This window comes from Poromitra crassiceps (assembly GCF_964638095.1).
Source record: "Poromitra crassiceps genome assembly, chromosome: 13".
NCBI lineage: Eukaryota > Metazoa > Chordata > Actinopteri > Beryciformes > Melamphaidae > Poromitra > Poromitra crassiceps.
This window is the reverse complement of record NC_139644.1, coordinates 5,006,866-5,024,365: the sequence shown is the minus strand read 5'-3', so window position 1 is coordinate 5,024,365 and position 17,500 is coordinate 5,006,866. Positions and strand designations below refer to the sequence as shown.

Sequence of the window (17,500 nt, the reverse complement as noted above, 5' to 3'; positions counted from 1 at the left end):
TTTTGCCGATCTCATGACATGCAGCAGGGAAATATATTTTGTGTGTGTGTGTTTGTGTTCTCACTTGTACAGACAATAGAGTCGCGTTGTTTACACGCATGCTAACTACCGTGAGATTCATTTGTTTGGCGAGACGGGCATGAAAATGAGGAAACGAGAGAGAGAGGTGAGGTGGGGGCGGAGCGCTTTGGTCACTGCTGGAACCCCAAAAACGAAACAGGTTCGTATGGCCGGGCATCAATGTGATTATCCTGCCGATAATCTTAATAATATCCTGTAGTGCGTGGTGCGGCACATTTACAAATCTTGTAGTGTGTGCATGTTTGAGATTCTAGGGAAGATAATCTGGGAAGATTCTCCTGTAGTGCGTGTCACAGCCAGATTTCAAAATCGGCTAAGATTGTCAGAATCCTGTAGTCTGAGCCCAGCTTAACACAACGGTGGCATCATTGACAGGAGATGATGGAGGGCGAGCTAGCTTGTCAAAAACGGTGCATTTCTCCATTTGAATTTGATGCACTTTGGCTAAGTGTTTAGACAAATTGCTCGTGTTTCCACCTTTACTAGCAAAGGATTTATTGCACTTGCTGAGTTGTCACTTTTACTTTACTTACTTTATTGGTTTATTGTGACGGGACAATGCACATTAATGAACATGTTCAGAAATACAGAAGCCTCTATATACGAAAACATGTAAATATGCCGGAGTTAGCTAATGCTAATTTACATCCGTAGTCCCCAATAAATATCAAAACAATCACTCATTACATTCATTCAACGCACAAACCGATATACATGTGTTTTTTGAGAACGTGGTTTTTCTAGCTTGGACTTCACAGTCCCCCCTAGCTGCTGCCCTTGTGCTCAAATTTCTATTCTTCCTTCTAATGAACTCCCCTAGAGGAGGAGGAGCCACGCCGTGTAAACATTTATAGATTAGACACGTGCTTTTAACTGTTCTAAAATTGTTAAAGCTAAGGAGCTGATATTTCTCTAAGATTTCACAGTGATGATGTGATTGTGGTTTTTTGTCAAACACCTTGATGGCTTTTTTATAGAGCTGTTCAAGGGGTTTGAGCACAGTGACACCAGTGAAGGACCAAACAGTGGAGCAGTAGTCTATGTGAGAGAGAATCATACAGTGGAGGTAGGCTTTAGCCCATCCGTTGTGATAAAGGGCCTGATTTGTTTGAAATTCTGTATGTTAAATCTAAGTGTATTGGACACCTTTTTTACATGTTTTTTGAAAGTCACCAGTCACCATCGACCCGAGTGAAGTACAACCACACTCTATCGCTTCGTTCTTTTGGCCATTCTTAACGTGTTCTGCTGCTCTGCTCAGTTGTTCCCTGTGCTGTCAGGCACGCCCCCAGCCCCTCCCCTCTCTCAGTCTCACTCCAGTCTGCTCTCGTCTCGACTGCAGCAACAGTGTCTCTCTCGTCTGATGGCAAGATGATCCCTTTTCTTGTTCGGAAATCGCAAAAACCACATTCATAAGCCTGTCTTACGGAGTTGGTGAGATAAAATGTGCAAGATAACGTAACGTTATGTAGCAATTATATATAGGAAATCTATTTTCTTAATTTCTCCACTCCAGTACCGATAAGAGAACCGTTAACGTGAAAGCTTATTGATCCTCCGGTATCTCGAAATCCGGCCCCGGGGTCCGCGATGTCACATTGTCAATAGTGAGTGATGTCACTCGGGCAACTCAAGCAGTGTCTGTGTTGACATTACTGATGACATCATCACCAATGATGTCACTGACTGATGATATCAGTTATCAGTTAGTAATTGGTGTATTACTTATTAGTGGCCGGGCCAGCTAAGCGGCAGGGCCACTTATTGTATTTGCCTGTATTCTTCTTCTCCCGGGAAGTTCGACTTCCCATGCATGAAAACTAACCAAACTTTGCACAAAGGTCCAGTCCCATGCCAAACGTCTGTGACGCAAATTTGGGGCCAATAGTCCTAACGGTGGCACTACAGCGACCGTCTAAAGTTTCAAACTTTGAAAATTCATAAAAAATCAGGCATACGTGCTACGGCTTTGCAACTTTCACCGAAATGTGGGCCCAAATGAGGAGAAACTTTTGTACAATGCAACCTATGGCCAATTATGAAGTCTAAAGACCGCAAAACTGCTAAAACTGTAAAACTAATTAAACCCTACTCCTCCCACATTTTTTCTTCAAACGACACCAAACTTCAGCATCTGCATCGTTAGACTGCACTACACAAAAGTATCAAAACCGATTTTCGATCGGTCAAAAATTGAGCCCACAGTGCATCAAAACATTAAATTCTGGCCCCGTGTAAAGCCTAATTGCCTTAATTACCTATGGCAATTAGGTTGTATTTGTGATGTCATCAGTCAGTCAAGCAATTGTGATGCCATCACTGATGTCACTCAAGCAATTGTGATGTCTTAATAGCTCAAAGCCTTGAGCAGGGGCACTCAATTAAAATTCAAAGAGGTCCAGATAGAGAAAATGTCCTCAAGCGAAGGTCCGGAACATTGAGCTTGCGTTATGATTCAGTGGCATTGAACTTAGGCTACTTCAATGATTGCAGTAGCCTAATGGTACAATGTCTGTATGTAGTCAACGACTGACTGTTAAATCAAAACAAACATCAACAATGTTTATTTAGTTTTCAGATTTAACTGGATTAATTATAAATAACTAGCCTACACTAATAATAAATACATGTTCTTTTCTCATTTCAAGTAAAATAATGGCTGCATTTAGAAATAACACAACAGAGTGCTTTGGAAAAATTTGCATCTTAAAATAAAGTGCTTTAATTTTAGAAAAATAAGTTCCCCCTTTTCTTCCTTTTCTTAACTCCATTTCACATTTTATCAGTCAGGCTCTCAGCCAACAAACCTCCTTTTCTCTTGATATAAGTGAGCTCCCACTCTGTTTGTCTGTCTGTCTGTCTGTCTGTCTTTCTATCTATCAGTCGCTCGCAATGCAAACTTTGCATGCCATTGGGCAGTGAATGTGTGTGTGCCCTGGATTTGAGTGTGTGTGTGCTCATGTGTGGCACTTCCATAGACAGCTGGTCAGGATCGCATCACACTTCACGAGACAGACTGGTTTTGAACTGCTCGTCAGACCAATGAATGAACATGAGTCTGCCTGCTCTGAATTAAAACTTAAGCTTTGTTTTCGCGGTCTACTCGTTTCTTTTGAGCACGCGATGTGAAAGTACTTCTATCTCTCGCATTTCTCCGAGTCTCGCCTCTCCTCCGTCCGTCCGTGTGTGAACTCTCCCGCAGCAGCAGCAGCAGGCAGAATCGATTCGCTTGTTGATTGGCTGAGTTAGCATCATGTGTGATGATTTACAGCGAATGCATTGGTCTGTGAGCTTCTTGACAGATAAACCAGTAGTACCATAAAGGCTAGAAAAGCATGTGCCGGTTAAAATAGAAACGCTCCGTGAAAATGTAACTATTCAATGATTTGTAGGTTATAGGGCTCGGTCCGGATAGGACGGCGTCTGGGTCCGGATGCGGACCGGAGTCCGGACTTTGAGGATCGCTGGCCTTGAGACTTGCCCGGCCACGACCCATTGCTGCGCAGCAGCTATAATTTTTTATTTCATTTTTTCTTACAAAACATTATCTGCAATTTATTATCTGATTCAAAGCCATAATGCAAAGCTGAGAAAACAGTTGTGTTTTTACATCCTGCATTGATCTATGCACCAAATAAAGACTATATGAGCTGTACGTGTGCTGCAGTACTGATCTGATCTGATCCATGCAGGAAGCATTGACTGACACACTAAATAGTTTTATTGACCCGCAGGACATTTATTTTCACAGACATTACAGTACATGCTTCAGAACATAGATGATCACACAGAAATACATTAACACATAACATTCAACCCCCCCAGCCCCCGACCACCTGTATCCCAATACAAGACAATCATAGTCTACCTCTGAGCACGTGCCTCTACCTCTGAGTAAAGGGTTCTACCTCTGAGTAAAGGGCTCTACCTCTGAGTAAAGGGCTCTGCCTCTGAGTAAAGGGCTATACCTCTGAGTAAAGGGTTCTACCTCTGAGTAAAGGGTTCTACCTCTGAGTAAAGGGCTCTGCCTCTGAGTAAAGGGTTCTACCTCTGAGCACAGGGCTCTACCTCTGAGTAAAGGGTTCTACCTCTGAGCACAGGGCTCTACCTCTGAGTAAAGGGCTCTACCTCTGAGTAAAGGGTTCTACCTCTGAGTAAAGGGTTCTACCTCTGAGTAAAGGGCTCTGCCTCTGAGTAAAGGGCTCTGCCTCTGAGTAAAGGGCTCTACCTCTGAGTAAAGGGCTCTGCCTCTGAGTAAAGGGCTCTGCCTCTGAGTAAAGGGCTCTACCTCTGAGTAAAGGGCTCTACCTCTGAGTAAAGGGCTCTGCCTCTGAGTAAAGGGCTCTGCCTCTGAGTAAAGGGCTCTACCTCTGAGTAAAGGGCTCTGCCTCTGAGTAAAGGGCTCTACCTCTGAGTAAAGGGCTCTACCTCTGAGTAAAGGGCTCTACCTCTGAGTAAAGGGCTCTGCCTCTGAGTAAAGGGCTCTACCTCTGAGTAAAGGGCTCTGCCTCTGAGTAAAGGGCTCTGCCTCTGAGTAAAGGGCTCTACCTCTGAGCACGTGCCTCTACCTCTGAGTAAAGGGCTCTACCCCTGAGTAAAGGGCTCTGCCTCTGAGTAAAGGGCTCTACCTCGGAGTAAAGGGCTCTGCCTCTGAGTAAAGGGCTCTACCTCTGAGTAAAGGGCTCTGCCTCTGAGTAAAGGGCTCTACCTCTGAGTAAAGGGCTCTGCCTCTGAGTAAAGGGTTATACCTCTGAGCACAGGGCTCTACCTCTGAGCACGTGCCTCTACCTCTGAGTAAAGGGTTCTACCTCTGAGTAAAGGGCTCTACCTCTGAGTAAAGGGCTCTGCCTCTGAGTAAAGGGCTCTACCTCTGAGTAAAGGGCTCTACCCCTGAGTAAAGGGCTCTGCCTCTGAGTAAAGGGCTCTACCTCGGAGTAAAGGGCTCTGCCTCTGAGTAAAGGGCTCTACCTCTGAGTAAAGGGCTCTGCCTCTGAGTAAAGGGCTCTACCTCTGAGTAAAGGGCTCTGCCTCTGAGTAAAGGGTTATACCTCTGAGCACAGGGCTCTACCTCTGAGCACGTGCCTCTACCTCTGAGTAAAGGGTTCTACCTCTGAGTAAAGGGCTCTACCTCTGAGTAAAGGGCTCTGCCTCTGAGTAAAGGGCTCTACCTCTGAGTAAAGGGCTCTACCTCTGAGTAAAGGGCTCTCCCTCTGAGTAAAGGGTTCTACCTCTGAGTAAAGGGCTCTGCCTCTGAGTAAAGGGCTCTGCCTCTGAGTAAAGGGCTCTACCTCTGAGTAAAGGGCTCTGCCTCTGAGTAAAGGGCTCTACCTCTGAGTAAAGGGCTCTGCCTCTGAGTAAAGGGTTCTGCCTCTGAGTAAAGGGTTCTACCTCTGAGTAAAGGGCTCTGCCTCTGAGTAAAAGGGTTCTGCCTCTGAGCAAAGGGCTCTGCCTCTGAGTAAAGGGTTCTACCTCTGAGTAAAGGGCTCTGCCTCTGAGTAAAGGGTTCTGAGTAAAGGGTTCTACCTCTGAGTAAAGGGCTCTGCCTCTGAGTAAAAGGGTTCTGCCTCTGAGCAAAGGGCTCTGCCTCTGAGTAAAGGCTCTACCTCTGAGTAAAGGGCTCTACCGCTGAGTAAAGGCTCTACCTCTGAGTAAAGGGCTCTACCTCTGAGTAAAGGGCTCTACCTCTGAGCACAGGGCTCTACCTCTGAGTAAGTAAAGGGCTCTACCTCTGAGTAAAGGGCTCTACCTCTGAGTAAAGGCTCTACCTCTGAGTAAAGGCTCTACCTCTGAGTAAAGGGCTCTACCTCTGAGTAAAGGGCTCTACCTCTGAGTAAAGGGCTCTACCGCTGAGTAAAGGGCTCTACCTCTGAGTAAAGGGTTCTACCGCTGAGTAAAGGGCTCTACCTAGGGGTAAAGGCTCTACCTCTGAGTAAAGGGCTCTACCTCTGAGTAAAGGGCTCTACCTCTGAGTAAAGGGCTCTACCTCTGAGTAAAGGGCTCTACCTCTGAGTAAAGGGCTCTACCTCTGAGTAAAGGGTTCTACCGCTGAGCACAGGGCTCTACCTCTGAGTAAAGGGCTCTACCTCTGAGTAAAGGGCTCTACCTCTGAGTAAAGGGTTCTACCGCTGAGTAAAGGGCTCTACCTCTGAGTAAAGGGTTCTACCGCTGAGTAAAAGGCTCTACCTCTGAGTAAAGGGCTCTACCTCTGAGTAAAGGGTTCTACCTCTGAGTAAAGGGTTCTACTGCTGAGTAAAGGGCTCTACCTCTGAGTAAAGGGTTCTACCTCTGAGTAAAGGGTTCTACTGCTGAGTAGAGATGCAGCGGTATGAGTTTTTGACGGTATGATAACCTTGGACAAAAATACCACGGTATCACGGTATCGCGGACCTTTATGTGTTATTGTGAAATCTGGCAACAAAAAAATTGCCTACATTTTTTTGTTTGTTATTGAAATATTTATTTCATCTAATTAGCGTATGTAAAACTAAAACACACATGCTTATCTTTTGTCAAATCGGATTGGACACTGGACATAAATGTTTCAATGTTAATGTGCACACACACACACACACACACACACACACACACACACACACACACACACACACACACACACACACACTTTTATTTGTATCCAAAAGTACTGTAGGGCAAATATTAGAGATCCAGATATTTTGGAAGAAAGTAGCAGTGCAGACACTGGATGCATGTGCTGTGAGCACAGGAGAAATAGTGTAGCGCATTGCTAGCTCATAATGGATCCAAGCAGACATAATGTAAACACACACACACACTTCTGCCTCTCTGTGCGTCACACACACACACACACACACACACACACACACACCTCTGCCTCTTATTTAATGACTGTTGTTACTTCTCTTCAGTGCAATACGCCGGCATAAGACGTTCGCTCAGTCAAGTAACGTTATCGTTAGTTAGAGCAAAGACAGCTGAGTGCTAATTAGCCATGTTATGTTATCGATAACGTTAGCCTATGACAGTGTTTATTTTACGTTCATCCTCCTGCCGGTGGAAATGGTTTATGTCCGACACGATGTATGATGACGCAAGACGTTTAACGTACCTTGAATTTGGCAAATAAGGAAGGACGGGTGTTGTTCCTGCAGATGTGCTGATTCATGTTTGAGGTATTTCCCCCTCTAATCCTCCCTGGCCATCCCTGCTTTTACCAAAAATATTCCCACACACCGCGGAGTTTGTCTTTTTCGACGGGGCCCGGGGGAACGTTCTGGGGATTCTCCTTCAGCAGCCATTATCACGTTGAATTACAATAGGCTACGCACGGGAGTAAACGATTGACTTGATGACTTCTTGACGATCACAGCTACACTGATTGCTGAGACTGGGCAGCTGGGGGGAGGGGCCACGTAACTGCACTCTGTCTGGGCACTTTCTCTCTCAGGGGGAAACAGGTGATACCGTGGGGAAGGTATGACGGCAAAACTTAGTGGTTTTGATACCGTGACTTTTTGAAACCGAGGTATACCTTCAAACCGGAAACCGCTGCATCCCTACTGCTGAGTAAAGGGTTCTACCTCTGAGCACAGGGCTCTACCTCTGAGTAAAGGGTTGTACCTTTGAGTAATTCTACCTCTGAGTAAAGGGCTCTACCTCTGAGCACAGGGTTCTACCTCTGAGTAAAGGGCTCTACCTCTGAGCACAGGGCTCTACCTCTGAGTAAAGGGTTCTACCGCTGAGTAAAGGGTTCTACCTCTGAGCACAGGGCTCTACCTCTGAGTAAAGGGTTCTACCTCTGAGTAAAGGGCTCTCTGAGTAAAGGGTTCTACCACTGAGTAAAGGGTTCTACCTCTGAGCACAGGGCTCTACCTCTGAGTAAAGGGTTCTACCTCTGAGTAAAGGGTTCTACCGCTGAGTAAAGGCCGTTTCTCACTGGTGCGGAATGCGTTGCGATATGCGATGCGAAATTTCGTGCGGATTTTCCGCATTGCAAACTATACACACAGGTCCGGGTGCGAATTATTCGTATTCCCACGTTCATTTTCCGTCGGCGGAAAAACAGTGAGCAGAGACCACAATGCAGTCAAGCAGTAGTAGTAGCAGTGATGACGACCTGCTCCTCATATTGCTGAGAAAACAAACGAGAAAGAGGAAAAGAAGGTTCTGGGTTCACCCAATTTTAGAGAGGCGCACAGAACATGGCGAGTTTCATCAGCTGGTCGAGGAGCGCCTGTATCACAGTCGCTTCAGGCAGTCTATTTCAGAATGGGAGTTGAGCAATTTGAGGCTCTGTTGGGGATGATAGCCCCTCACATAATGAGGAAACACACAAACTACCGCAAACCTATCGACCCTGAACAACGACTGGCAGTGTGTTTGAGGTGAGCATTTTCATGTAATTTATTTTGTTTACCGTCTTTTGCTTTAAAAAAAAATCACGATATACGAGGGATCAGTGTTTGTAAACAAACGGCGAAACTGGGGGGGACGTTCACGCTAGGAAGGCTATAGATATCCTGTAACGTTACAGTAGGCTATGAACACAAATTGAATCATCACCATGCCAAACAGCAGCGCAGCTCCATACTACAATGTGACGTCAGTTGTAAATAAAGGATTTCATTGGTCAAATGTATCTTGCCGCATCCGAAAATCCGCGGAAGTCAAAGTCCGTGCGGAAAAATAAACCCCCGCACGAATGTTCCGCCTCGGTGTGCAAGGTTCAATTGCAACTCATTAAAACATTTTGTTGCGAATCTCCGTGCCCAATATTCGCGCGAAAATCCGCACCGGTGTGAAACGGCCTTAAAGGGTTCTACCTCTGAGCACAGGGCTCTACCTCTGAGCACAGGGTTCTACCTCTGAGTAAAGGGCTCTACCTCTGAGTAAAGGTCTCTACCTCTGAGTAAAGGGCTCTACCCCTGAGTAAAGGTGCTCTACCTCTGAGTTAAGGGCTCTACCTCTGAACACAAGGCTCTACCTCTGAGTAAAGGGTTCTATCTCTGAGTACATGGCTCTACCTCTGAGTAAAGGGCTCTGCCTCTGAGCACAGGGCTCTACCTCTGAGTAAAGGGCTCTACCTCTGAGTAAAGGGCTCTACCTCTGAGTAAAGGGTTCTATCGCTGAGTAAAGGGTTCTACCTCTGAGCACAGGGCTCTACCTCTGAGCACAGGGCTCTACCTCTGAGTAAAGGGCTCTGCCTCTGAGTAAAGGGCTCTACCTCTGAGTAAAGGGTTCTATCTCTGAGTAAAGGGCTCTACCTCTGAGTAAAGGGCTCTACCTCTGAGTAAAGGGCTCTACCTCTGAGTAAAGGGTTCTACCTCTGAGTAAAGGGCTCTACCTCTGAGCACATGGCTCTACCTCTGAGTAAAGGGCTCTGCCTCTGAGTAAAGGGCTCTACCTCTGAGCACATGGCTCTACCTCTGAGCACATGGCTCTACCTCTGAGTAAAGGGCTCTACCTCTGAGTAAAGGAAAGGGCTCTACCTCTGAGCACAGGGCTCTACCTCTGAGTAAAGGGCTCTACCTCTGAGCACAGGGCTCTACCTCTGAGTAAAGGGCTCTACCTCTGAGCACAGGGCTCTACCTCTGAGTAAAGGAAAGGGCTCTACCTCTGAGCACAGGGCTCTACCTCTGAGTAAAGGGCTCTACCTCTGAGCACAGGGCTCTACCTCTGAGTAAAGGGCTCTACCTCTGAGCACATGGCTCTACCTCTGAGTAAAGGGCTCTACCTCTGAGCACATGGCTCTACCTCTGAGTAAAGGAAAGGGCTCTACCTCTGAGCACAGGGCTCTACCTCTGAGTAAAGGGCTCTACCTCTGAGTAAAGGAGAGGGCTCTACCTCTGAGCACAGGGCTCTACCTCTGAGTAAAGGGCTCTACCTCTGAGTAAAGGGCTCTACCTCTGAGCACAGGGCTCTACCTCTGAGCACAGGGCTCTACCTCTGAGTAAAGGGCTCTACCTCTGAGTAAAGGGCTCTACCTCTGAGCACAGGGCTCTACCTCTGAGTAAAGGGCTCTACCTCTGAGTAAAGGGCTCTACCTCTGAGCACAGGGCTCTACCTCTGAGTGCTTGCTGTGTGCCAGGGAGGCACTCTGCCTCCTCTGTTCCTGTCCTCACTCCAGCTGCTCCTGGCAGCGTCGCTGCAGATTTCCAGCTCGTCTCTCATCTCTGTTCCTCTCCTGCTGCTCTCACTCCTGCTGGCTTCATGCTCCTCTTCCCTCAAAGAGATGGATGGAGTGTGTCATGTCAAAGGAGCTCTTTGTTGAAGTAGTGTGTCGCCCTTAAAAGGACCTCTAGCGTTTTTATTATTATAATTTATTTATTTTTGATTTCCCCCCATTTTCTCCCCAATTGTACTTGGCCAATTTCCCCCCTGCTGCCCTGGTCACTCCACCTTCTGCCGATCTGGGGAGAGCCGAGTCTAGCACCATGCTTCCTCTGACACATGCGCAGTAGCCAGCCGATTTGTTTCACCTGACAGCAGTTTCACCAGTAGGACGTAGCACGTGGGAAGATCACGCTATTCCCACCAGTTCCCTTCCCTCCGACCAGAGGCGCTAGTGCAGCGACCAGGACAAATACCCTCAATCCGGCTTCTCTCCCGCAGACACCAGCCAATCGTGCCTGTATGGATGCCCGACCAAGCCGAAGGTAACATGAGGACATGAACCTGCGCCCCTTGCCTTGGTAGGCAAGGAATCTACTGCTACACTACCTGGACGCCCCTCTAGCGGTTTACTTGGAGCTGGTGTACTTGGTGACGGCCTTGGTGCCCTCGGACACGGCGTGCTTGGCCAGCTCACCGGGAAGCAGGAGACGCACGGCGGTCTGGATCTCCCTGGAAGTGATGGTGGAGCGCTTGTTGTAGTGAGCCAGGCGAGACGCCTCACCGGCGATGCGCTCAAAGATGTCGTTGACAAAGGAGTTCATGATGCCCATGGCCTTGGAGGAGACGCCGATCTGGGGATGGACCTGCTTCAGCACCTTGTACACGTAGATGCCGTAGCTCTCCTTCCTGGTCCTGCGCCTCTTTCCGCTTCTTGCCCGCCTTGCCCTCCTCGCCTTCTTGCTGACGGCTTTCTTGGAGCCCTTCCTGCGTGCTGACCTCACTTGTTTAGCCATGATGAGGTCTTGATCCTTTACAACAGAACCACTCTATTTATAGGCAGCTGTCAGTGACATCACAATTGCTCGAGTGGCATCACTGATGACATCACTGATGTCTATAGACATTGTGACATCATCAGTGGCATCATCAGTTACAACATCAGTGATGTCATAAATCTTTCCCTGCTGAGGGACCATCCCAAATTTGACGGACTGGAGTCCAGGTCCGGATCCAGACGCTGTCCTATCCCCAAATCATTCAACGTTTTTAAACTCTATTTTCTATTTTAACCGGCGCCCACTTTTCTAGCCTTCACGGTACTCATCCCAAGAAACTCACAGACCAATTGCATGCATTGTAAATAATCCCACGTGATGCTGCCAAGCCAAACAAATATGTGACTGGAGGATGCCAGCCTGGCAGTGCCGGGAGGAGAGGTGAGTCAGTCAGAGAGAAGTACCTTCATGAGGCGTGCTCTAAAAAGATTACAGTTGACAGTGAAAACGAAGCTTTTGAGCAAGAATGGTCAAAGTCTTAGATGTTCATTGTTTCCACGCCGGGCAGTTCAAAACCAGTGTCTCATGTGAAGCACGCTGTCTCACGCTGTCTCACGCGAGCTGCATGAAAACCAAGATGGCAGCGGCCAAAAACCATCAAAGTAGAGGCTTCAGAACGTCCACAGGGAGGGTTGACTGTCGCAGGTGTGACAGCGGCCTGAAGATGGTCATGGTGTCCCATCGGACTGGGTCCCAAGGCACTTCTCCATCCTGTTGCAGGAAGATGCAGCCAAAGAGACCAGAGGTTTCCCTGCTGTTGCTCTGTGATCGGTGAGCTGCACGATCACTAGACGGCTGTCAATCACGCCCCAAAGCAGTCTTTTCTATCATCTATTTGACTCTAAATGGGGGAGGAGTTATATAAACCCCCCACCCCCTCCCCTTCCCCAGTACAATTGTGATGAAAGATGAAATTAGCTATATAGGTCAAAACCGTTCTTTGAACCAGGCTGTTAACATGTTTTATTTACGGTGTAAAAGACTGGCATTTCAAGTGGCCATTCGAGGAATTGCAGTTTTCGCTACTCCTTCATTGCGAAAGTAGAAAGCTGCCCCATCGTTCCTGACCTGTCTGAGTTCTCCGGCTGGCTCCTGCTGCTCGGGTCTTTCTCCTCACCAGAGTCCTGCAGGTCTCTATCGAGGTCCGTCTCTTCCTCTTCCTCCTCTGGCTCACGGTTCTCCAGCTGAGCCTTACGTGCCTCCTGGGCTTCCAGCTCTTTCTCGTTCATGTCTCTGTGCTTACACACCAGCACAGTGTTTGTGGTGCACTGAGCTACGGCCTTGGTTCTCTTGCTCAGACGCACTCTGGTCTCAAGCTCATTGTAGTAAACACCATCTCCATCTCTGAAGATGAAGAAGTAGTTCTCCTCATAACCCTTGCTGGCTTTGTTCTCCACATTCCAGTTGTACTCCCTGGCTATCTTGTAGTCATACAGCTCCTCTGCCATGTCCTCCCACAACTCCTCCACATCTCTCTTGCGCTTCTTGTGAAGTGTTTCCTCGTTGGGCAGGAAGTAGGCTACAAACTGATTTCCCTCCTCGTCCATCATACCTCGGATCATGGCCTGAGACGACATTTCCACTCCTGCAGGTCCGGACGTGTCTTGAGGTGAAGGATCAGAGTCAAAGATCACCTGAAAACATGGGTTTATCCACATGTTGAAGTCGGGGAACACGGGCAGCACCTCCACAGGAGTAACTCTGGGTTTACTGTAGTGCTGTGCAATCACTTTATCTGCATCCTCAAATGTCTTCTCAATGGCAGCGATCTGGCTATCTCTGTCCTTGTAGATCGCCTCCTCTGTGAACTGCTGCTGGTTGACAGACACACCGATCTTGGCTCCCACTTTCTCATTGGAGACGCCATATCTGTTAAACTCTGTAGAAATATATTCTGTTTTCCTCATCCATGGGACCACCTTGGCATGCTGCTGTGATCTCTTAGAGCTCTGTGATTTCTTCGAGCTGGATGGAACCTGGATGTCGTCTTCCAAAAGCTTTTCATCTGCTGGATGCAGGAGAACGTGGGCATCTCTGCGGTAGGTGTCCGGGTTGATGAGATCAATGGTGACCCCGAGGTCTGGCTCGGTCAGGAGCTCATGTTTGTGCTGCCTCTCCAGAGAAGTGGCTTTATACTGTCCAAACCTGCGCTGCTCAAATGGATATGTGATGGATTTGGGGTCAAAGGGGATTCCAGGCACGCTGTTGCAGTATCTCACTCGGCAGACCAGTCCTGACCTGTCTGGGACCGTTCTGTCTTCTCGTTGAGCTTGTGTCTGAATAGTTGGAGCCATGTTCAACACAACTCACAGGACAGTTTATTTTTGTACAATTGATCAAACAAAACAAAATGAACCCTGATGTAAACTATGGCCTAAATGAAACCTCAACATGTAAAGTACATTATTACACTTTGCACAACACCATGTGCAGCGTGCGGACCACCGGTCCTGCTTATAGCCTCTGCAGGGAAGGAATTATGACCTCACTGATTATGTCACAATGTCTGACAACATCAGTGTTTGTCACTGATGATATCACTATCCTATAATATGAATGAGACGTGTGTGTGTGTGTGTGTGTGTGTGTGTGTGTGTGTGTGTGTGTGTGTGTCCTACATTTACCTAATGACAGAGATATTGTCACTCAACTGAGATGTCACGCAATTGGGCAACTGTGACGTCACTCAGGCAGTTGTGGTGTCATCAGTGATGTCACTCAGGCAGTTGTGGTGTCATCAGTGATGTCACTTGACCAACTGTGATCCTATATACTAAAAATCACAGTTGCTCGAGAACGATGATCTTATACTAGATGATTGCATGACATCACTTCCAGTTGAGAGACAAGCAAGCTTCAAGGACCAGAAAAGCTGCTGAGACCGCCTTGACGCCTTGAGTTTCATCAAGTTTGGCTGAAACGTCGACTTGGACTCAAGGATGAACTGATTAGATTGTGGTGTTCCAAGGTCAAGGTCACTGTGACCTCACAAACGCCATTTTTCTAGCTCGTTAATGCAATATTTCAGGAACGCCTTGATGGAATTTTATCACATTTGGCTCAAATGTCAACTTGGACTCAAGGTTGAACTGATTACATTTTGGTGGTCAAAGGTCAAGGTCACTGTGACCTCACGAACACAACAAGTTTGTTAACGCAATATCTCAGTAACGCCTTGACGGAATTTCTTCACATTTGGCTCAAACGTCAAAGTCTGGACAGACATGGATGTCGACTGCTCCCTTGTTGGTGGAGGCATATATCTGCAGTGGTTCTAGTTTGAGCTGCGGCCAGCAGAGCCAGCAGCTCTGAAGTCACTGTTGGTTGGTTGGTTGGTTGGTTGGTCCGTCCACAAAATGGAGTGGAGTGGATGACATCACACTCTGACTGACATCATTATCTGGTCGCAGCTATTGCAAATCCGTGCTTATTTGTTTTCTGCTCTACAGCAGTGACTCCCAAACTGTGGGCCATGGCCCACTAGTGTTCTGCCAACACTCACGATTTTCGCAGGTAATCAAATGGCTGTAGCAGGGTCAGTTTTAAAGCTACAGTGGAGATCCTGTTATCAGTAGAAACTAGAAGATCTAAGGCGTCCATTGGTACCAAGCATCATATGCTAGGTGGTCAGGAAGGGGGCTAAATAATGCTCCAAACACAGGTTAAATTTGGGCGAGGGAAAACTATTTCAAGGGGGTCCCTTGACCTCTCAGCTCAATTTATCTGAATTAAATTTGGTTCAATGGGTACCACGAGTCTCCCCTTTACAGATCAGGCAGCATTTTCCACAGCTTAAATAGTATTAATAGCTTGTGGATTGATTTCTTCTGTTGTTGATCAACACATTTGTCTCAACAAATGTGTTCTGCATGCAAATACTTCTGATGAGTAAAGGGGGAGAAAATGTTGACAATCTGCTTTTGGGTATTTTGACTACATGTTTTTGTATGTGGATGGATTATTAATTTCCCTTATGCCCAAGTTCACATGCTCTGTTAATGAAATAAAAAACATATAATAAAAAACATATAGGGAAATACTGTACATCATCTTAGTCTCGTATGTTGATCAGAGAGTTGTGATTAAAGGGTTGGGTGGTGGGCCCCGGGAGATTTTCACATTTCAAAGTGGGCAGTGGCATTCTTATGTTTGGGAACCTCTGCTCCACAGTATTTATTCATTCTGCAAACATTTAGCAACCCGCCGAAAAAATCACATCTGAAAATGAGAAACATTTCACTGATCAAAGTCAACCTAAATAATGGAGAAGTATCCAAAATAAGCACAGATGCAGGTCTGTGGTCTGTGCTTATTTTGTTTGTGGTTTTGGAGCAGAGCAGTCTGTGAAAGTGGTCACCATGTTGCCCCTGCGCTCGGTCACCGTCCTGCAGTGGTTTCGCCGAGCCCTGGAACCTGCTCCCAGTCCTGGAGCCCTGCACGTCCAAGGAGAACATCTTCTCCAAGTCCTCAAACACATCATGAAAAAGTCCTCCTCCCCCGCCGAAGCCCCCCCTGCTGGAACTGTCTCTTGTGCTTGTTGATGGCCTCCTGTGCCTGTCAAAGTGTCTCTGTTGGTGGGTCTGGGAGTGGTGTTGTTGCTGGTGACTGAAGTCTTTGAACATGTCATCAAAGTTGAAGGAGTGGCAGTGCTGGTGGAAGTCATATCTGCCTCCACCTCCTCCTCCTCCATGGCCCTCCCCAGGTGAGGGGGTGTGACCAAACTGGTCATACTGTCGCCTCCTCTTGTCATCGGACAGCGTCTCATAGGCCTCTGCGATTTCTCTGAAGGTGGACTCTGCGTCTGGGCTATTGCTTCTGTCAGGGTGGTACTTCAAAGCCAGCTTATGGAAGGCCTTCAGGCCACCAGCTCAGTGGCCTTGTGGTCTGAGTGTCCGCCCTGAGACTGGGAGGTTGTGAGTTCGATCCCCGGCCGAGTCATACCAAAGACTATAAAAATGGGACCCATTGCCTCCCTGCTTGGCACTCAGCATCAAAGGGTTGGAATTGGGGGGTTAAATCACCATGTGATTCCCGAGCGCGGCGCACGCTGCTGCTCACCGCTCCCCCAGGGGATGGGTCAAATGCGGAGAACAAATTTCACACATTGTGTGACAATCAGTGGGACTTTACCTTTACTTTACCTTTACTTCTTGATCTGGCGCTCAGAGGCATCTTTAGCCTGGGTGAAGTCTGTGATCAGCAGAATGGACAGCGCTAGCAGCAGCATGGACTCTCTATGATCAGCAGAATGGACAGCGCTAGCAGCAGCATGGACTCTCTATGATCAGCAGAATGGACAGCGCTAGCAGCAGCATGGACTCTCTATGATCAGCAGAATGGACAGCGCTAGCAGCAGCATGGACTCTCTATGATCAGCAGAATGGACAGCGCTAGCAGCAGCATGGACTCTCTATGATCAGCAGAATGGACAGCGCTAGCAGCAGCATGGACTCTCTATGATCAGCAGAATGGACAGCGCTAGCAGCAGCATGGACTCTCTATGATCAGCAGAATGGACAGCGCTAGCAGCAGCATGGACTCTCTATGATCAGCAGAATAGACAGCGCTAGCAGCAGCATGGACTCTCTATGATCAGCAGAATAGACAGCGCTAGCAGCAGCATGGACTCTCTATGATCAGCAGAATGGACAGCGCTAGCAGCAGCATGGACTCTCTATGATCAGCAGAATAGACAGCGCTAGCAGCAGCATGGACTCTCTATGATCAGCAGAATAGACAGCGCTAGCAGCAGCATGGACTCTCTATGATCAGCAGAATGGACAGCGCTAGCAGCAGCATGGACTCTCTATGATCAGCAGAATGGACAGCGCTAGCAGCAGCATGGACTCTCTATGATCAGCAGAATGGACAGCGCTAGCAGCAGCATGGACTCTCTATGATCAGCAGAATGGACAGCGCTAGCAGCAGCATGGACTCTCTATGATCAGCAGAATAGACAGCGCTAGCAGCAGCATGGACTCTCTATGATCAGCAGAATGGACAGCGCTAGCAGCAGCATGGACTCTCTATGATCAGCAGAATGGACAGCGCTAGCAGCAGCATGGACTCTCTATGATCAGCAGAATAGACAGCGCTAGCAGCAGCATGGACTCTCTATGATCAGCAGAATGGACAGCGCTAGCAGCAGCATGGACTCTCTATGATCAGCAGAATGGACAGCGCTAGCAGCAGCATGGACTCTCTATGATCAGCAGAATGGACAGCGCTAGCAGCAGCATGGACTCTCTATGATCAGCAGAATAGACAGCGCT

General features: G+C 47.7%; 1 protein-coding gene and 3 pseudogenes across 5 annotated transcripts in view; 1 reads left to right on the top strand and 3 right to left on the bottom strand.

Annotated features, from left to right (window-relative positions):
* The window catches only part of crlf3 (cytokine receptor-like factor 3), a 48,335-nt gene that overhangs the window by 22,340 nt on the left and 8,495 nt on the right, over positions 1 to 17,500 (top strand). The gene's annotated exons all lie outside the window — the stretch shown is intronic.
* LOC310787789 (histone H2B 1/2 pseudogene) lies at positions 10,800 to 11,186 on the bottom strand (annotated as a pseudogene). The gene has a single exon. The product of its transcript is annotated as a histone H2B 1/2 pseudogene (transcript).
* On the bottom strand, positions 12,251 to 13,522 carry LOC310787788 (RNA polymerase II-associated factor 1 homolog pseudogene; annotated as a pseudogene). Its single transcript has one exon. The product of its transcript is annotated as an RNA polymerase II-associated factor 1 homolog pseudogene (transcript).
* On the bottom strand, positions 15,538 to 16,455 carry LOC310787786 (dnaJ homolog subfamily B member 9 pseudogene; annotated as a pseudogene). The gene is made up of 2 exons: positions 16,376 to 16,455; positions 15,538 to 16,082 (listed from the first exon to the last, which is right to left on the bottom strand). The product of its transcript is annotated as a dnaJ homolog subfamily B member 9 pseudogene (transcript).